The following is a 15,872-nucleotide window of genomic DNA, read 5'->3' on the forward strand; positions in this document are numbered from 1 at the left end:
TAAAGATGTTAAAAAAAATAAAGCAAAAAAAGACAACAGATAACAATAATTGGTGAGGATGTTGAGAAAAGTGAACCTTTGTGGACTGTTAGTGCAAATATCAATTGGTACAGCCACTATGGGAAATAGTATGGAGGTCCCTCGAAAAATTAAAAATAGAACTACCATATGATCTAGCAATTCCACTTCTGGGTGGAAAACAAAAGGAAACGAACCCACTAAATTGAAACACGTGTGAATAATATATGTTCAGTACAATAATGTTCATTGCAGCATTATTTACGACAGCCAAGCTGTGGAAGCAATCTAAATATCCACTGATATATGAATGGATAAAGAATATGTGGTATATATACACAATGGAATATCATCAACTATAAACAAGAATGAAATCTTGCCATTTGCCACAACATGCCACAACTTATGCTAAGTGAAATAAGTCGGAATGAAAAAGACAAATACCATATGTTTTCACTTACGTGTGGAATCTTAAAAAACAAAACAAACAAAACAAAACAGAAATAGACATAGATACAGAGAACAAACTGTATCAGAGAACAGAGAACAAACTGATTGCCAGAGGGGACAGCTATGGGGGTTGGGTGAAATAGGTGAAGGAGATTAAGAGGGACAAAATTCCAGTTATAAAATAAATAAGTCACAAGATGTAATATACAGTATAAGAAATATAGTCAATAATACTGTAATATCTTTGTACGGTGACAGATGGTTATTAGACCTATCATGATGATCATTTCATAATGTATTTAAATGTCAAATCACTATGTTGTACACCTGAAACTAACATAATATTGTATGTCAACTATACTTCAATAAATAAATAAATAAAATTTATGTGGAAATGCAGAAGTTCAAGAATAGCCAAGACCTCTTGGGGAAGACCAGAAACATGAAAAACTTATTCTATTATGTATTAAGTCTCATTATAGTAGCTACAGTATTTGACACAGCATGGAATTGGCAAAAAGACGAACTAATAGATAGATAGAAAAAGAATGGACATCCCAGAACCAGAGTCACATATATTGGTAAATTATAAAAGGAATTGACAGTCTTTTCAGTACACGATCCTGGGTCAACTGGATATCCATATGGAAGAAAAAAAGGAGACATGACCTTATAGCATACCTTAAAATCAATTCCAGGTGGACAACGTTGTCAGACTACATTGCCACTAGCTATATTTAATTAAATTAATTAAAGGAAATAAAATTTAAAATTCAGTGCAACAGACATACTGGCCACATTTCAAGTACTCAATAGTTGCATCATATGGCTGTCATGTTGGACAGCACAGATAGAGAATAGTTCCATCACTGCAGAAAGTTCTATTGGAGAGCACTATTCTAAAAGAAATTATAGGAGAATATCTTTATGACTTAAGTAGGAAAAAATTTCTTAAACAGAAGTTTTAAAAAAGATGCTAACCATAAGAGAAAAGCTTGAAAAATCCAATTCAATTAATTTTAATTTAAATTAGGAACTCCCTTTCAACAAATAACACTAGAAAGACTATAATGCAAGCCACAGAATGGAATAAGAGCCAGGTTTAGGGTGAGGCAAGTGAGGTGCTAAGCTTGGACACAATTTTTAAAGGGGCACCAAAAAAACCCCTCAGTAATCAAAACAAATAAGACATTATACAATATTTTTAAAAAGCAGAGTTAATTTTTAAAAATCCATGATGAGCAAAATGTCATAATTTTAAATAAAGATAGGTATCAGTATTTCTGAGTTTTCCTTTGCCTCAGGCTCCAATATGATTTGACAGCATTGTGGGAAATGATATTTGCAACATGTACACAACAATGTCCATAATATTTAAAGAACACTTATAGATCAATAAAAATGTCAGACAACCCGACAGAAGAATAGGTTCAAGACCTGAAAGTTATTTCACAAAACAGTATATCCAAATGGCCAATAAATATATTAAAACGTGCTCAACTTCATTAGTCATCAAGGAAATATAAATTAAAATAAAAAAGCATTCCACTACTCTCCCACCAAAATGGCTAAATGTAAAAGACAGACAATACCAAGTGTTGAGGAGAAATCTCAGACATGGCTGGTGGGAGTGTAAAATGATGCAACTAATTTGGAAAACTGGCAGTATCTCTTAAAGCAGAACTCACACGTCCCGTAATTCAGCAATTCCATTTCTAGATATACCCAATAGAAATGCATTCATATGTTCAGCAAAAAACTGTTCATAAATGTTCCTAATAGAACTGTTCATAATAGTCCCCAACTGGAAACAACCCAAATGTCCATCAATAAGGCAATGGATAAATAAATTGTGGTATATAAATTCATGAAATATTATAGAGCAATGAAAATAAAATATTACTACATGTAGGAATTCCCTGGCGGCCCAGTGGTTAGCACTCTACCCTTTCACTGCAGGGGGCAAAGAGTTCGATCCCTGGTCGGGGAACTAAGATCCCACAAGCCGCGTGGTGCAGCCAAAAAACAACAACAAAAAAACCAAACAAACAAAAAAACCCCAAAAACCCCAAAATATTACTACATGCAATAACATAACTGAATCTTACAAACATAATATTAAGCAAAGGAAGTCACACATCAAAGTATATACACACATACATAAACCCTCAAACAGGCAAAACTTAATTATGGTGTTAGAAGTCAGGTTAGTGGTTGCCCTTGGGAAGAAAGGGACTTAAAGAGGGCATGAGGGGGTTCTGGGTACTGGTAATGTCCTATTTCTAGATCTAGGTTTAGGTTTCCTGGGTGTGTTTATGTGGTGAAAATTCGTCAAGCTGAAGGCTTTTTTGTCTAATAGAAACAGAAAAACTTTCAATAACAACTTTACTTAAAAGAAAATAAAAGTGTGTCCAGACCATTCAGGATCCCAGTGAAGAGGGAGATCAAGATTTTAAAAATTAAGCAATCAAGTGACAAAGTCAGCTGTCACAACTGTCTCCCTCTGACCCCACTCCCTCTCCCCTAGCTAAGGCAGATACTTTCAGCTTTCATCTTATCCACAAGTAGGGGAAGCTAGTCTTTGTCTTCCCATTTTATGCATGGAAAGATGGCTGCCCTGAGCGGGTCAATGACTAGATTAAGGCCTCACAGGCTGTTAGAAGTAGATGCAGGACTAGAAACTGGTCTCCTAATTCCTATTCCTGAGCTTTGTGCACCAGGGCCTGCTGCTCCTGTGAATCAGGTCACCTGACCACACCGAAGCTCTAATCCGTGAATGCCTTCACTAGGGTCCAGTGAATTTTTCTCTGTGTCCCTAACTTACAGTGATGCTAAGGATGCAGATGGCCTCCTAATTTATTTCACAGTTGAACTAACTTAAAGCAGACACCTAGTCAGTCATCACTGTATACACTTCTCCGGAAGCAAATGTCAAAGGGTGCAACTACCAGACATAAGGAGGCAATTTTAAATAACCATTTTTCCTTCTTCTAAAAGTCCAATTACTGACTGTATTGAATGAGGCCTGATGGCACTTGAGACCAGAACAAACCAAGGAAAGAGTGAAACACATACCGGATGGGATACTGTCTGCAGTGACTATTTCTAAACAAATGAAAGAGTCACACTTCTCATCTTTTAAATAAGATTTAAATTGTGGTTTTAGAATGTTTTGAATTTAGTACTTTTGCTCCAAGCTGATTCTTCTTAAAAACACCTGAATATAAAGAAAGAATCTGTAAGCACGGGTTTCGGGAACAGATGGAGACAGAACTGGCGGCTGTCTAGCAGGCCTACCTGTGCGCGGGCCATCAGAAGGGTTTATGGACCTCTCCCCCACTGTGATGCCCCCATTCGTCTTCTTTTTCCTCAAGAGAGCTGCCTTTTGAGCAAATGCAGACTTCTAGGGGATCTAGGGACTACTTTGGCCCCAAGACCCAGCTGCATAGGTATTCAAATTGGATACAGACTTTAGCTTTACAGTTCTTTCCAATTTTCTCCCTAAAATCTGAATAAATGTTCCCTACCCAACTGAAGTCAGTTTTCTCTCAAGCCATGATCTATTTCTTTGTGCACATTCTCCCTGAACTATATTCTTTCTTATGTCAATCAAAGATGACGCTCTGCTACCCTCCACCATCCCCCAACCCCAACACATACACCGACATCTGATCTTTTTGGTTTCTATTTTCTATTTCTCTTCTGTAATAGCTCTTCTCTCTTTTTGACTAGTGTCCTGGCTCTTTTGTCCAACTTTGAACACTTGGGCTTCTTTGTTTCCTCATGCTGGACTGTAACTGCATCTTTGCTAGAATGCTTACCCATATGTAGAAGTGCTTGGAAGAGAGAAAGATTCATGGTGTAACCGAAAGATGGCAAGTTTTATGCTATTTTAATTTTGATAATCCTTCAGACTGTCTTGAAGAACCAGAAACAGCCCTTTCCCAGATTGCATTCCAACCCCGAGCCACTTACACAAAATGAGGGTTACTGCACTAGACAGTAAAACTGCCAATTAAAATAATTGTCTTGAATTGGGTCATATATTTCCTTATAACCTTGAATATTCTCAGGACTCCAAAGCAATTGAATCTGGTATGTGGTTTCCTAAGCCCACAGGTCTATTTTTCAAAGCCTCAACGTGAGAGAGACTGAAACCAAACACTTCAACCACAATTTACTTCTTTTGAAGTAAAGATAGGTCTCCTTTCTACATCTGTCTGACAGGATGTTTGGGTGACCAAATCAAAAGGCTATAATGATCCCTCCACTCCTGGTAATTACCTTTGCATGGGGCCATCCTGCTGAGGTCGTGCCCAGGATGAAGCCATCAGTGTCAGTGCCCCGATCCTTAATGAGATCCCTGTGGTTTAAGCAAAGCAGATGCAGACACATGCCCTACCTTCAACATGAGTGAGAGTCTTTTCCTGCATTTTCGGAGCAGTTTGACCAAAGGAACTATTGTAACTTCATGCTTCCAGCGTATGGTTCCATTTATCCCTGGATTTGTTCTTCATATTATCTGTGTTGTCGGTTCATTGCAACATGGCTGCTCCCTCCACGAAGGTTCTTCTCCTTTCCTACACGTATGTCAATAGAGCTCTGCATTTTGGTACAGTGAAAGGCACAAACCTGCAGCCTTCTCTTCTCTGGTACTATCTCAGGTAACTGTACACAAGGCATGGGCAAGGGCCGGCTGCGTTTACAATAATTTGGGTGCTCAGATATAGGAAAATTCACAGCCGAATAAGAAACTGTGATTATGAAATTTCAATTAGTGGAATGTACCAGGCAAAAATCATTTAGGCACCGAGGGCTTGGGGAAATTTTTACTATAGAAGAAACAAACAAAGTAGAAGAAAATGAGGAAGAGGAAGGAGGGGAGAGAAAGGAAAAAGAAGAGGAAGAAAAAGAGAAGAAGAAATTGAGCTCATAGATCATACTAAGCATAGATATCGCACTGTACCAAAACACCCGCTGAGAAAGAGAAAGAGATTTCTTCTTCCCACACTGGGCTCACCTCTCGCTCTACAGGACACTGTTCCAGTAATCGTCAGTAGCAGCTTTCTGTGGTCAATAATAGATAATTCCAGATCAAAAGAAGGGTTCTGAAATCAAGATGTCGTTTTTTAGATCGATGGGCTCTCCAAGTGGAATCCAGGGATCTCTGGTGGGTTGGCAAAGATTCTTCCAATCGTTCTGTGGGTTGGGTCAGTATGCAAGGCACAGAAGTATGTTGGGTGGTTTGGTTTTTTTCCCTTTGAAACAATATTTTCCACTGTGGATTTCAATCAAAACTTAAATGCATCAAAACAAACATGTTTAAAGGGAGCCACAAATAATCACAGGGATTCAGCAAAAACAGCTCAAAAGTGGGTTTTTGTTTGTTTGTTTGTTTGCTGGCTTGTTTATTTGTCTAGTAAATAGGTGAGACACTCTTGTTTTGCTCAAATAGTCTAAGAACTAAAAATTTTGAGACTCAACAGTCCAGATGAAAAGACGAACCTTGCAAAGCACACGTCTTTGAGGGGAAGAAAGTCAGGTCCTTTCTCCTCTGAGTTTCCCATTTCCCGGTGTCATTTAGTTCCTGGTCCTCTCTCTCTGTACTGCTTTCTAGCTCAGTGCCCACAGCTCTGAAGTCAGAAGCAGCCATTGCCAAGAAGAGCCCTTCTCTGCTGCCATGGCTATCTTTACTCAGGTTTCTCTTCCAGGGAGCAGGAGCTCAGGTGTGGGGTAAAGGAGGTGTCAATTGCAGCTGCAGCTTGGGAAGGTCTGTTTTTCCTCATCCCAGCCCCACAGCAAGAGTTAACCCCAGGAGAGCCTGGGCTGCTGGAGGGGAGTTTTGTGAGCTATCTAATGACCCAATTGTTACCCATATATTGTAGCACAACAAAACTGTCAGGCCATCTAGGCTGCTCAGATGCCATGAGATAAAATTTAGTACTTATGTCTACGTCTGCCTTTCCGTCTCTAACAGAGCAATGTGTACATTCAGCTATTTGTTGGACCAATTTGCACAGTCATGGTTTCTTAGAAGAATTTCAAAACGGATGCGCTGCCTATACTGCAGGTAAACAGTGTGGGAGCCGTAAATTAGAATGGACTCAGAGGCCCGTAATTGGATTTTGCTGAAGTATTTGCAACACCATTTACCTATTCAGATAATTCTGTCACATGTACAAAGTGCTCTCAGATAACTCAGATGTCACCCTTAATTACTCAGATGCTGTTAGCCCTCTCAATCCTTTGGTGCAGACCCACTCAAGAATAAAGGAAGCAATGTTCTTCTCACCTTGCTTGATAAGGTGAAAAGAACTTGTTCGCTCTTCGAATGTGATTGAAAAAAAAAGAAAGAAAGAAAGAGGGAAAAACCAGTCCCAACATCTGAATGGAATTTATTACGTACCTCTCTGGGACCCCCTGGTTCTTGAATGTTTCAGCTAAGGATTCCCTCTTCCAAAGTCTGCAGAAGCTCAAGGACCCGCAGCCTGTCAGGGAATGATACTTTGTTGCCAGTTACTGCAAGTTGGTTTAAATATGCTGTCAAGATGCTGTAGCTGTGACCAAACCCCTGGCAGGGGGAGGCGGGGCAGAACGTGCCACGTAAGCATGCTCCTGTGTTTCTGTGTGGACACCCAGTGGGAAGGATAGTTGCCACTTCTGGAGAAACTGAAGGTTCTCTACTGTATTACATGATATGTCAGCACTAGAATCTGCCTCATGCAGGTAAAGTCCACAAACTTACTCATGTCTTGAGGAGATCTATGTTTGGTTCCTATTATGGCTAATGTTTCTGGATTCCTCGGCTATCAAGAAAGAGGATCAGAGTATCAGAAGACCTGGTTTCAGCTCCGACTGCCGCTTATAAGCTCTAGGATTTTAAACTAATGTATCTGCTTTCTCTGAGCTTCGGTTTATCAGTACCATGGGTAAATAATATCCTCAATGGAGGTACTGGGGAATGAATTGAGATAATGATATGCAAAGTGCCTGGTGGTGTTCCACGCACGTGAACTGTGTGTGAATCTGGGGGAGCACATTTTGGCAAACGACGACTCAGCCTTGAAAGAGGAAGACCCCATAATTATAATGGGAGCCCAGGGAAGGGCTTCAGTGACTGCTAATACCCTGATTTACTGCAACTTTTTGGAGGATATTTGTTCTTAAGTTGAAATGGTGGAACACGCACTGAACTGGAAGTTAGGCAATCAGTGTTCTAGTCTTGACTCTAGTAATAACAAAGCTAGATGAGTTTGGGCAAGTCATATAATCTCTTTGTGTTTGTATGTATAATAGTGAGAGTCATACTTTCCCTTTCCAAAGTTTAGCATTATTGTGATGCTTAAATAAAATAGGGTCTATACAAAAATATATAGAACATATTAAAATATAATTAATTTTGGTCAAAAGCTTCAAAACAATCCTATCAACCTATCAGTGCCTAACACATTCTGGTACACGCGTCTGATACTTAATTCTATTTCTGTGGCTGATAAGAATGAGTTATAACTGGCAATGTCCTCACTGAATTCACCCAAATAGCCAGTCCCTCGCGTTCTGTGTATAGCCCTTGAGGGGCAATGAGAAATAACATCAGGAAAGGAGCAAAGGCTGAACTCCAGCTTTTCTAAATTTCCTGCGAATGCATGGTTGGAACTTCTAGAATGAGGGCTATGTCTTTGGTGGCTAGAATTGAGGGTCCTCTTTGGAGCCAAAGGGCTTCAGGAGATTGCTCCCTGTTTTGACTTAAACATATAGTGGAGCAGGTCAGGAGGTCTGGGAGGCAGGGACAGTATCATCTTTGCAACTTTTTGAAGCTTAAGACAAAATCCCACCCTTAAATCTCTGATCACGCAACCTTGTAAACACTTACTTTCAACAGTAGCCAAGAAGGAGAACCATTCTCTCTGTGAGATTTTTCATTTCCCTTCCCATCCAAGAAAATACCTGCAGAAGAAAGTTAGGAAAACTCATGTTTATTTGTTTTTGTTTTATTGTTTGCTTTTGCTTTTTCTTCCACGACCCAGCAGACTGCAGATCTGCCCTGGGTGAACAGATTATGGGTGAGGTTTATGGAGCAGGCTCTCAACTCTGAGGCACTGAGGCTCTATCCCTTTCTTATAGTAAAAGGTTACCTGGAATGTTCCTCCCATTTATGGGTCAGCCTGGGCCCTAAAACAAAGCCAGCTGCCCCAAACTCTTCTGCATGGACATGGAGACTTGTGGACATAGAGCTTTTCCCACAAATGCTGCCTTTTACAGGAAGCCACTGAAGTGATGGGCTGGGGTTGGGGAGCAGGGAGGCAGCAGGTGGACAGTGAGAATTAGGATTCAATTTTTCCTTGGGTGCCTTGGCCTTGGTCTGCAAAGCAGAAGACACTGTGAGGTATCCCAGTTCCAGGCATGCAGCACCTCCTCCCCAAAACTTGTTTAGTGTCCTTAAACAATCCCCACTCACGTAGCAGTTAAGAACAGGAACGCACTGGAACTAACAGAAGCCCTGGCATTTAAAGTCCTACAGCAGATCCAAATCCAGGCTTCCACATTAGAACCATGCAGTTTATCCTTTTAGAAGGAGTCATTAGCATGAATTTTGTTTTAATGCTTATGGATTCTATCTACCTCAGGAGCACCTTGGAAAAATCTAAGATAAATCTAAAAATCTAAGAAAAATCTTAGAGAACCTGTATCTAGTTAGATTCACAGTAAACAACTAGATAAAGGGCTGCTAGTTTAATATTTTTAAGGTGTGGGGTATGTCAGTTCATTAGAGATAAGAGTAAATTGGGACAGTTTTCGTTTGGGGGGCATCTGGTCAGGAGGCCTTTAGGGGACCAGGATGTTCCAGGGAGTGGATAATCTCATTCTCTGGCCTTTATTGTTTGAAATTCTACCAATCTGGGTCTGAAGAGAGTGGAAATGGGCTATGAGTTCAAGGACAGGAGGGCCCTTAGGTAGGAGGGCCATACTTGTGAGTACAGGGCTGCCAGGATTGGGATAGGCACAACCCTCTTACTCCCAAAACTTGTTCCCTGGCTGGCCCTCCTTCCTCTAGTTTTTCAGGCCCTGTGATCTTTACTGCAAAGCAAACCATATGGTTTTGATTCTGGCTCCTGGCTTACTGAGAGTGTTTCATGTCTCCAGCGACAGGAAGCCCTCCAGCCTCTTTAAGCAGCTGCTCTGGTATCTAAGAGAGGAGGCCAGCTCTTTTGGACTCCCTCACCAGCTGGGCATGGCAGCCCAGTGGAGGGCAACACACAGTGTGGAGAAAGGATAACAAGAATGGCTGTAGGGGTGAGGAGACACTCCTGGGATTCACAGAAGTGGACTCCAGGCTCTCCCACTTGTGTGTATCTGTCCAAAGAACTGACTTTTTCCCCTTAATGCTGCCCCTGGGTTTCCATTTGAGTGTTCCTGGAGAAGGGAGAGCAGCACCTAGTCCTTCTGGAAGTGATAGGGGAGGGAAGTCCCTTAAAAGGGACCACACAAAGCATCTAATCCCATGGATTGGTGCTTCAGTCAAATGAACTTCTGGTGAGTTTCAATGGGATTCACTGGAAGAAAATTCTGTGATTTGAGTGGTGGGGACAGTGGAGGTTAAGGGAAGTCAATCACTTCTCAGAAGGGATTGAAGCTACTCTATTGCGAAAGGGATGACGGTATACTGACAGGCTAATGAAAGTCCTGAAGCAATCATTTTGTTTATTTATATAATGCTTTATAATTTTCAGTCATTTCATCTTGTCTCTAGGCCTGTGCTCTTGATGACCTTTCCACTTGAAATTTTTTTCTGCAGATCCCCATATGGCTTTCTCCTTCTTATCCTCCAGATTTCAGTGTTTCCTTGTCAGAGAGGGCTTACCCGGCTAATATCTCTTCACTCCCTATCACATCACTTTATTTCCTTTCTATAACTCATCATTATTTGAAATTATCTTGTTCGTTTACTTGTTTTGGTCCAGTTATTCAACCATAATGTAAGCTCCATGAAAGTATCCCATCTATCTTGTTCACTGCTGTATCCTCAACGCCTAGAATAGTGCATGCAGAACAGCAGGTATTCAATAAATATGTGCTGAATGAGTGGAGTGGGTTGGGAGAGCTAGCCAAGAAAATCTAGGTAAAACTGGGATGAGATGCATATGGTCAGAAAGAACAGAAATGATCAGGAGAGGAAATTGAGACCAGTAATCAAAATTTCCTGAGAAGTGGAAATAGAAAGTGAAAATAAAAGAACCACATTTTGCCTGAGGTGTTGCAGCTTTCATCAAATGCAACAAATGTTTGTTAAGTACTCCTACTCCTAGGTGGCAAGCATTAGGCTAAGAGCTGCGAATACAAAGATGAATGAAGTCATAGGATGGGGAGAATGAATGAAGAGGAGGGGGAGAGGAAGTAACCTCAGGAGTTGCTCTTTCAAGCCATTCACTGAGTTCACGGATAAAGAGACATGTAAAAAACAGCTACATGAAAATGGGACAGAGACTATCAGGAGTGTCAGTGCACTTCAATAAGGGGAACATATTAGTGGAAACTACAGAGCAGACGATATTTTATTTGGGCCTGAAGATAAGTAAAGACTTCATCAGGCAGAGAGGAAGAAAAAAGGTACTCCAGGCAAGGAAACAACATGAGCAAAGGCACGGAGGCATGAAAGTACTTCTTATGCTTCGAAAACAGCAAGCAGACCAAATTGTTCCCTGTGACAAGAGTATAGTGTACATGGGGGAATGACTAGACGTGAGGCTAGAAACAGATGAAATGAAGTGGTGAAGGGCTGGCCTTATTATGGGCCACACTAAAGAATGTGATCTTAATCAAATCAGAACCACCTAGATTCTGTGAAATTCTTGGATCCTCATATGACCCCTGATTAATAGTGGTACGTTAGCAAATTCTCTCCATCTATAAAAAAAATCAATCAAAGGACTCTTGGCTTGATGCTCAGATGTCTCATGGTACAATACCTTACAGGTGTGACCTCAATACAGTCCAGCTGAGGGTCTGGGAGAAATGCTAGCCCAGGATGCTGGGCTCCCCCACTCTCACCCAAGGTCAGGCTGAGACGCTGGTGTCCCACCAAGGGTCTCATATAGCTAGGCTCAGGCTATATCCTGTGAATGAACTACGAGGGCTCTAGGTAGCTCTGCAAGGGGCAGATGCCAATGGACAAGCTAGGGTGAAACAAGCAAGGTATGCATCTAAGGTGCAAAATTTAAGGGGGTGTCAAAAATCTCAGTAATCAAAATAAGGATATTTTAATTGAATATTAAAAAATAAAAATTTATACAAAAAAAATTAGTAATCAAGATTGCTCTCTTCTGTTATTCCATTATCCAGTTCATTATTCAAGGGTTAGATGTGGTCTTGGGGTAATTCTCTCATAGGTTCTTCAAACTCCTTCCAGAGATCAGGCCTAAATGAGGCCAGCCCCAGCGAAATGGAACATGGGAGTACCAGCTCCATCCTCCCTAGTCAATCTGGGACCTACACAGAAGATGGGGGAGCCTAAGTTTGCTGCTTACTTTCAACCTGAAGCACTCCCCAGTCTGAAGCTGGAACATTATCGGTGTGGATCTCTACCTGCAGTATGGCCTACTGCCTCTTCCTGGAGAGGCTCCATACTCTGGGAACAAAGTATGAGATAAGCAGTGCTTTAGTGTTTGACAGGCTCACCTGCTTGAGGAATTAACTTGTCTTATTTTCTGTGGTGTCAGCCATTTCTGTTCTTTGTGAAAGAATGAACTATTCCTATCTTCTACACTCGCCATCCCAAAAGAGTAACTGAGGGCCTTTTGTTCTGGAGATCAGGGCTTCATTCGCCTCAGAAAAGAAAAATAAAAGAAATCAACAGGCTTTTGTTTTTGAAATCAGCCCTGGTCTCAGAGGGGATACAGCTGTTTTGTCTGAGACAAAGAAGGGCTCTTAGGATTAGAGGAGGGCAGAGGAGAATGTCCTGAGCCTGGCTCTGAAAGCGATGGTGGTAAGGGGCACTGCAGTCTCCTTGAGCAGCCAGGTCCTGCTCCCACTCTCCTACAGACCCCTGGCACAGTAGGACCTTGAATGGGGATGACTTTGTGCTCAAAGAGGTGACCAAAGGCACTGCTATTATGGAGCCTCAGCAGAGGTCTCTATGCCCCAGTTAGGCCTAGAGAAAGGGTCCTAGAACAGACAGTTGTCACGGGCAAAGAGCTCCAAAGGCGGCAGGCACTAACTGAGAGACATTTCTGAAATACCTGTGAGCTCCTGAAAAGAGGACCAAGATTGGATTTTCCACCCACTGGTGGATGGGAGCCAAGGATATTTAATTTAGAGAACTACAGAAATATGACATATTCACAACCTGTGTGTCATGGAACAGAGTTATACCTGTTAAACAGTGTTTAATGCCAGCCTTCACATTTTCCTTTAAAGTATTTAGGTTTCCTGGCTCAAAGAACCCCCCAGCTTGATTTGTTTAACCCTGCCTCTCAGGAGTTGGAGGCTAGAAGTGTTCCAGGATACGGGTATGGGTATGGGTATGCATGCTGCTCTGTGAGTGTGCCTCACACCTGAGCACCTATTCCAGTCAGCCTCATGTCAACTCAGTAGGAGCCTGAGTCAAAGTGGGAGAAAAGGGAACTGGGCAGCAGACTGGGACTGCTCAGCGCTGGGACTCCCTAAGCCTTACTGTGAAGTCCATCCACAAGTCTGCACTGCCCCCAGGTGGCCACATCAGAGCTCTGGTTTGGGGAGAAGAATATCTGAGCTGTGTGTGTCTCAGTGGAACTCTTTGGAGACCCAGTAGTGGGGAGACAAGGGGAGAAGCCAAGACATTCGATCATCAAATTGGGTACTGGAACGTTTAAGGAATGCCTTTCTTCAATATCACTATGTAATTTTTGGCATAAACTTAAAATATATTCAGAGAAATCAATTCAGTTCACTACCTAAAATGTTCAGGGACTTAGGGCAAGAAGATGCTAGGTAACTGAGGTTAGCTAAAATAATTTTTCAGTTTTTACCATTGGAGACTTTTTTTAAAAGCTAAGATTAATTTTCTGACATTCATTCAGTCAAACAATTATTGGGGGCTTAGTTTATGCTATGCACTCTACTAGAAATGGTGGATATAAAGACATTGTCTCTGCCTGCAAAGAGCTTACAGTCCAGAAGAAGAGATAATATAATATAATTATAAAAATATATAATAAATGAGCCTTGTGCATTGATAGAGGTATATATAAGATATGCCAGCACCTTATGGACCAGGGGATGGGGCTAGTCAGGGAAGGCTTCTCAGAAGAAGTGATATCTGAGCTGAACCTTAAAAGATGAATAGGATTTAGCTATGTGGGGTTGGGGTGTTGACAACAGAAAGGGACCACATTTCAGACAGAAAGGCCAGTCAGTGATAGCAAATATGTGGAGGGAAATAAGGATGGGGGCAGGAAGGGCCCAAAGGTCAGGAGAAACAGACAGGGAGAGCCTTACATATATCAGATTAAGGAGCCTGGACCATATCCTGTGATGCTGCTGAAACATTTTAAATAGGAGAGACAGATGGTCAGACTTAATTTACAAATATTGTGCTAGCAGAGGTATGGAGGGTGGATTGATGTGACATATCGGGAAACAAGAAGACCAGAGAAAATAATCAAGGTTAAAGCAGAATAATACAGGGGAAAGACAAATAAGCACCTGAATTAGTAAGTTTGGGAGAGAAGCAACAGACCTAAGGGCCTTGGATGCAAAGGGATGAGGGCAAAGCAAAAATGAAGGAAGGCTCTCTAGCGTCTAGCTCAGGTGACTATGTGGCTGATGGTATCACCAATTAAATGCTAAATTCCGAAGGAAGAGAAGGGCTGAGTGAAGAAGCGGGTGAGTTCCATTTACTCTACCATATCTGTGGGATACACTGAAATAGAGTTATCTAGGAATCTATTAGAAATAAAAACTAAAGTTCTGGGGAGAGATTTAAGCTAGACATGCAGACTTGGGTGTTACTGGCATATAGGTTATAATTAAAACCAGGGGAACAGATGAGATCACCCAGGGAGAATGGGAATAGAGAAAAGGACAGAAATCCAAGGACTAAACTCTGGAATGGGTTAGGAAAGCTTTGGTCATATTGTCTTGTACATTTTTCTGGGACTTTGGAGTTTACCAATTGCTTTTATATCTCTTATCTTACTCAACTCTCATCTGAGGTGTTCTGTAAACTAACTGGTAAAGGCAGGTGTGATTGTGCCGATGCCAAGACTGCAATAGATCCAATCCACTGAATGAGCAGGAGGTGGGAGCCAGCAGTCCCCCCCTTATATCCTTCACAGAGGATATTCCCAGCTGTTGACTGAGAGCCCTAGGTTAGCGTGACCCAGTATGAATTCTTAAAAGGACTTGAAATCCTTGCCTAGACTTCTGGTGAAGAGCTTGGCCGGCCTGTGGCCTGCTTTGGAAGGGCTGTGGAGGAGCAGTGGCAGAGCTGACAGGAGCCTGCCTGCCTGCCTCTGTGGGTCCTGAAGACAGCAGTCCATTAGTCCCGCCTGACCAAGGGCCACAGGCTAGGAGGAGAGGCATCCTTTCCAGAGACAGAAATAAGGCAGCAACAGAATTTTCTTCTCCCTGAATGCCTGTGGTCAGCAGGAGGCATTAAGGCTGGGCTGGGCCTGTAAGGAGGTCTGTATCGCAGAGGCAGATGGATAGTCTAAGCAGGATGTGGAAATGCCACACGCCAGCAGAGTAGAATCTGTTCTGAGGTTTGAACCTTGCAAAGAATAGTTCTTTCTCCTCTTTTAGACTTGAGGATATGGCTTTTGATAAGCGATTTTATTTATTCTTGTGATGGTCCTGTCTCATTTTCATGTGGTGAAACCACTCCAAAGTAACTTCCCCTTGTAAAGGTCACTTACAGTAAGTGATGTGCTCCAGGTACGTCTTGCACTGAAAACAAACCATCGAGGGACTTCCGTTACCTCTCATATCTAAGAGCCTGGTACTCTAAGTTTGTATCCACTAGAGTATATTTTCTTGATTTGGCACAGATGATATGAGTGATGGATACATAAAGTCTGTACTAACTACTATTTATAAAATAAAATATGAGTCTCTCAAAGGCAGTTTGGAAAATTCAGGGCCCTCCTAAGAGATAAATGAAAACACCATCAGTAGACCTGCAACCCTGAGGAAGTCCATCTTAAAGTTACTAGGCCTGTGGACAGGGATGAAACGGACAAACCTCAAGTACTTTGCCCTAGTCCAGAGCAGGGAATTGACTTTTTCTCTAAGAAGGAACTTTAGAGGCCAAAGGAAAACAAAGATTGAAAATAAATTCCTCTCTGAAAGGGTATAAACTTGCTGTGGAAAAGATTTCAGAAGTCTTCAGGCAAATGAATCTTTCTCCCCAGCCTAGTTTCATGCTGAGG

General features: G+C 41.7%; 1 protein-coding gene across 2 annotated transcripts in view; it reads right to left on the minus strand.

The window, feature by feature from the left end:
* The window catches only part of ASIP (agouti signaling protein), a 227,992-nt gene that overhangs the window by 85,530 nt on the left and 126,590 nt on the right, over positions 1-15,872 (minus strand). Inside the window, exon 1 of one of the 2 annotated variants that reach the window (XM_029219875.1) lies at positions 4,871-4,979. The exons of the other annotated variant lie outside the window; for it this stretch is intronic. The gene's annotated coding sequence lies outside the window, so the exon portion shown is untranslated. Of the gene's footprint in view, positions 1-4,870; positions 4,980-15,872 lie in introns of those variants that run through there. 2 annotated transcript variants of the gene reach the window in all.

The sequence above is a fragment of the Monodon monoceros genome, unplaced genomic scaffold (genome assembly GCF_005190385.1).
Source record: "Monodon monoceros isolate NGI ecotype Baffin Bay Population unplaced genomic scaffold, NGI_Narwhal_1 Super_Scaffold_13, whole genome shotgun sequence".
Lineage (NCBI taxonomy): Eukaryota > Metazoa > Chordata > Mammalia > Artiodactyla > Monodontidae > Monodon > Monodon monoceros.